We start from the raw sequence: 6,000 nt of genomic DNA on the forward strand, positions 1-6,000 counted from the left end.
TACTTTAAGATCAAAACTAACTTGCATACCCTTTATTTTACCATCATCAGGCTCAGTTTCAGAGGAAGTTCACATTGCAATGACTAAGATGTTGTTATACAGCATTGGTAACAAGCACAGAACTCCGTTAACTCCAACCAAGGTTAGCTCCTTCCAGTCTTTTATATCCCCATTGCATGATGTCAGTTAATCCTTTCAGTTCCTAAATGCCCTTTGCAACAGAAACCATTGGCTTCTAATTACCTTGTTCCATCCTTGCATATTATAAACTATAATTATAAACTATATTGTTCAAATTCTTCTCCTTGGTTTCTTCTCACACCCAGAAATGCACAAGGTTCCTGGAAGACATGCCTACGTTCGTAAATGGAACAAAGAACTCCAGATACTGGAGATCAGAAACTGAAACAGAAATTTTGGAGAAACTCAGTTGGTCTGGCAGCATCTGTGCAGAAAGAAACATAGGTAACATTTTAGGTCCAGTGACCCTTCTTCAGAACTGAAAGCAGTGAGGAAAAGGTGGTATTTATGCTGAAGACGAGGTTGGGGGCATTGGGGTGGGAAGTGAGCGTATGGGTAGAGACAGAGCCCAGAGAGAGAGAGAGAGATATGAAAGAGGCAGGAGACAAGGGGATTATTAATTGTAAGCCAAGACAGAAAAGAAGCTGAATAAGTGTTAATGAGGCCTAAGAGTGAGTGAGAATGGGTTGGCTGTGCTGACAGCAATCCATTTTTACTTTAGGGAAGAAAATTGCCATCCTTACCTAGTCTGGCCTATATGTGACTCCAGACACACAGCAATGTGTTTAACTCTTAATTGCCCTCTGGATAAAGAACATGCAAGGATGGAATCAGGCTTTAAAGTTATTGAACTTGGTGTTGAGTTCTAGGCGTTGCAGGGTCCCCAAGTGAAAGATGAGGTGTTGTTCTTGGAGCTTGCACTGAGGCTTCAGTTCTGATGAAGAGTCACCGAACTCGAGATATTAACACTGTTTTCTCCCCACAGATGCTGCTGAGTTTCTCTAGTAATTTCTGTTTTTTTTTGTGCCCATATCCAGAGTTCGTATTTCCTGGAGTAGGTTGCCAGTCTCTCACAAAAGGCTGTAGCTTAGCTGGCACCGTCACTACAAGCATGGCTGCCCAGGATACTCCCTCCCCTATGCGTATTGCTTGCTGGAGGTGGATTGGAAGGATTTACTCTCAACCTCACTGTCCACATTGAGCCAACCTTCAAGTAACCATCAAGACCTGGAGTGGGATTCTAACCTGGTGCTTCTAGTTTAATGGCAGGTACAATATCCATTGTGGCAAAAGGCCTCTATTCTGACGAATAAAGCCACTGCTTTTCAATACCTTTGTTCTAAAATCTCATTGCCTGGAAAGGAGGTAGATAATGAGCTGGATCAGACAGAAAGACGGGGAGCATTTGGCCAATGTGCTACATCTTGAACATAACTGCCCCAGTGCATCGAAGGTGCCATGATTGTCCTCTTTCTGCTTCTAAATTCTGTAAAGACTGAGCATGAAACCAACCCACATAAGGAGTTAATATGACAAATGAAGAAAGACTTGGGCAAAGATGCATGGTGCCAAAGAGTACTCTAGAGGAGGAAAGAGTGGTAGAAGGATTGAAGGGGTTGAAGGAGGAAGTTCCACCTTGGGAGACCCGGCAGCTAACAGCCCAGGCCTCAATCGCAGAGCATTTAAAATCAAGGCTTTTCAAGGTGTCAGAATTAAAGGAGCACCAAGATCCTTGAGGGTCATAGGTGTGGAGGTGATTAGAGTCAGGAAGAGGCGAGCCACGGAGAGGTTTATAAATGAAGTAGAGAATTTTTAAGTAGAGGTAATACTTAACCCTAGAACCAGCTAACATAGAGATGATAGCTGAACGGGATTTAGGGCAAGTGAAGTTCAGCAAAGTTTTGAATGAACTCATGTAAATGGGAATATAGGATACTGGTCAGCAGTTAATTACAATAGTCAAGTTTAAAGGCATAGTCAAGGTCTTCAGCATAAGATGTGCTGACAGAGGGCTGAGGTTAAAATGGAAATAAAGTGATGGAATGGATCATGTGGTTGGAAGTTCATCCCAGTGTGAAAGATGACATTATGGTTACAAGTAGTTTTTCCTCTCTTTATTCATTTACAGGATGAGGATGTTGCTGGCCAGGCAACATTTATTGTCTATCCTTAATTGAGAGGGCAGTTCAGAGTCAACCACATTGCAATGGGTCTGGAGTCACATGTAGGCTAGACCAGCTAAGGATGGCAGTTTCCTTCCCTAAAGGGCATTAGTGAAGCAGGTGGATTTTTCCCCAACAATTGATTCACGGTCATCATTAGATTCTTAATTCCAGATATTTTATTGAATTCAAATTCCACCACCTACTGTGGCAGGATTTGAACCCAGATCCCCAGAATGTTATCTGGGTCTCTGGATTCACAGTCCAGCAATAATACCACTAGGTCATTTGCCTCCTTGTTTGGCTCAGCTCAGGCTATCGCAAGGGAGAGGGATGGAGTCGGTGACTAGGGAGCAGAGTTTATAATCAGTCTTTAGCCTGGTTAGTACTAAATGGAGGAAATTTCTCTTACTTAGTACCGAGTGTTAGTCAAGCAGGCTGACAACGTAGAGACAGTGAAGTGGCCGAGAGAAGTGGTGGAGAGGTAGATCTGAGTGTAACATTTGAAAATTAACACTGTGTTTTTGGATGACATTACCAAGGGACAGAGTGTTGATGAGAAACAGGAGGGGTCGGGGAGTTGTTGGTGCAAGGATTAATACAGCTGAAAAGATGTTCATAAAACAAGACTATATCTTCTAACCTCAATAAAAATAGCGAAAATGTGGCTGTGGATCAGAAGAACAATCAGACTCAAAATGCCTGGCACCAAGAGTAATTTGTTCCAAGCGAGTCAAGCCTTGCAGCAACTATTGTGCAAATCCATTCCCTTGTCCAAACATTTCAGCTTCAAACCCCTCCTCGAGAAACCTTTACTGCATGGATTTTTCCATCCTCTATCCTGTTGGGAACAGAGCGGCAACTGTTTAAATGGTTCATTACTGGAGATGCCAAGCAGTGGTAATATCCCTGCGATCATCCTTACCAGATGGTTGTGTTCCAATCGCACTGCAGAGTACATGCAGGCCATATGTCAGCACAGTGGTGTGCTATAACAAAAGGCATAATAGCCCTCTGTCACCCTGTATTAGATCTGGATTGGAACAAAATGTCCCTTGAACATCATTTTCCTTTTTTTTATTTTTCATTAGAGAAATGTGGGATTCTTCTCTCTTGCAGGTAATCAAATTTGTGTGATGTGAAGCACTTGTTGTACAGATTTTATTATTGCTGGGTTTCCAGCCCTTGTGCTCTGCATATTATTCGAATATGAAGAGACTAGAGAGCTTAATTTGCCCTTGATAATGAATTTCTACAAGGTTCCTTTATATACTATCTTGCCACAGTCATTCCTCTATTTATTTTAATATGAACTCCTAGGAGATTGGAGAGACTCTACAATCAACCTGTTCAGAGATGTTATCATACACCTGTGGAACAAGTGGGACTTAAACCTGTGCCTTCTGGTTCAGAGCTAGGGACGCTACCACTGCACCAAACTGTGTAATAAGGCAGCATCATTGCTGCTGCCTGGTTTCAAACAGAACACCTGTCCACATGTTAAGACTTTAATGTTCACTAATACCTTATTTCTTTATTTTTCAGCTTATTCTATGAAGGTAATGCTGAACTTTTTCACTTTGTTTCTCTTACTACTTTGTACCTAGGTATCTTTGTACCTAAAATGGCACCATGTATGGTAATGTTATACACTTTTCACTGTACTTAAGTACACGTGACAATAAATTCTAAATCAAAATCTAAACCTAAATCTAAATTCATTGCATTCTCAGTCTAGCAACATAAAACCACATTGTAGAACTACTACTTTTAATTCATTTTTTAATGAGGTAGCAACGAAAATCCACAGACTTTCATGATGCAAATCTGAACATGAATTGATTTATTTACATTATGCTCTTTCGTAATCTCTCTCCTATGATCATGTCCTGGCTCTGACTAATCCTTCCTGGGCCAGAGGAAAATGAGCCTCACACCACATAGAATCTAATCTGACCATTCCTAGGCATTGCTGATGATTTTGTCCTTGGGATGAGGTACCAAGGTTATGCCTGCCCACTCTGATGTATGATAAAGGCTCTGTGGTATTCTTCAGTACAAAGCCACAAGTTCTGCCTTGTGATCTACTTTCACAAAAATACATTTACTGGTTGCTAATCGCATTACAGTTTTTGGCACAAAGCAGCTGCCCTTTTCATTGACATGACTGTGTTTAAGTGTTGTCCTTTGAGGAAAATTCACTTAATATATCAACACCCTCCTGGGGAGCATTGTATCATTTCTAAAAGGCAATTAAATACCCAAGGAAAAGCAAATTTGTTTTAAATAATATGCCAGGAAGACAAAAAAAAACACAACGAAAAAGATAGAGGTCTGCATTTTTAACCAAATATAGGCTAAATGTTAATTTCAGGGAGTTTCATGGAGGATTTCCTTTTTGTGAGCAGTAGTAAAGTATCTGACACAATTCTCTGCTACTCATCTCATTATGTGTACTCCATGTCTCTATGGAGTGTCATATATGCTTAGAAAGGACGGAAATATTCGCCACTGCTGGGACAGCTCAGGAATTCCAGCATTATCTTTAAATACCAGCTGTGCACCAGGTCAAACACTTTCAGCCACGAGTTACCTTTCGCAGTGCACGTAGTGAGACATCACCAGGTTCTAGTCCAACAAGTTTATTTAAAATCACGAGCTTTCAAAGCGCTGCCCCTTCGTCAGGCGAGGCACCTGACGACAGAGCAGTGCTCCAAAAGCTTGTGATTTGAAATAAACCTGTTGGGTTAGAACCTGGTGTTGTGTGACTTCTGGCTTTGTCCACCCCAGTCCAACACCAGCACCTCCATATCATCACATAGTGAGAGGGGAACAAAAAGGTAAAGTTTCCCTGGGCACATAGGTGGCACAGTGGTACTTCATTGTAAACACAAGCTCTCATTTTTCCTGACCCAAAATTCAACTTTCCTGCTCCTCCGATGCTGCCTGGCCTGCTGCGCTCCTCCAGCTCTACACTGTGTTATCTCAGACTCCAGCATCGGCAGTTCTTACTATCTCTCATTTGTAAATGTGTTGCCAATTTACATCATCACCTGTCTGATAGATTGGCACTGTAACTGCAGCTACAAGAATCAAGCTACATAGGTTACCCATATTTAGCAACATATCAACTTAAAATCCAATCCAAAGAGTCCTTCTCTTTCCTTAACACACAGTGCAGCATAACACCATGCCATTAATCATTGTGGGTACATCACACGTTGGAAAGCCTTCAGATGGTTGAAAACATTAAGTTTCATTCAACAGTAAAATGCAAACAAAAGGAAAAAACAGCATTCGCCTCTAGGAACAGGCAGGGACTGCTTGTCTTTCAAGCAACAACAAATTGGGTGGCAAGATGGCTCAGTGGTTGGCACTGCTGCCTTGCAATGCCAGGGACCCGGGTTTGATTCCACCCTCAGGTGACCGTCTGTGTGGAGTTTGAGCATTCACCCTGTGTCTGTGTGGGCTTCCTCTGGTTGCTCCAGTTTCCTCCCACAGTCCCAAGATAAGCAGGCTAGGTGGATTGGCCTTGCTAAATTTCCTGTAGTGTAGTGGTGGGTTATAGCGGAATGGGTCTGGGTGGGATGCTCTGAGGGTTGGTGTGGACTTGTTGGGCCGAAAGGCCTGTTTCCACACTGTAGATGTTCTATATAAAAAAAATTTACACTCAATGATTGATCACTGTACCTAGCTCAAATCTACTGGCTCAAAAAGCCCAGCAGGTCTGGCAGCATCTTTGCAGAGAAATCAGAGTTAATGTTTCAGGACCAGTGACCCTTCCTTAGAACATCCACTGGAACCAATTTCAAGTAAG

The sequence above is a fragment of the Rhincodon typus genome, chromosome 24 (assembly GCF_021869965.1).
Source record: "Rhincodon typus isolate 14 chromosome 24, sRhiTyp1.1, whole genome shotgun sequence".
Taxonomy (NCBI): Eukaryota; Metazoa; Chordata; class Chondrichthyes; order Orectolobiformes; family Rhincodontidae; genus Rhincodon; species Rhincodon typus.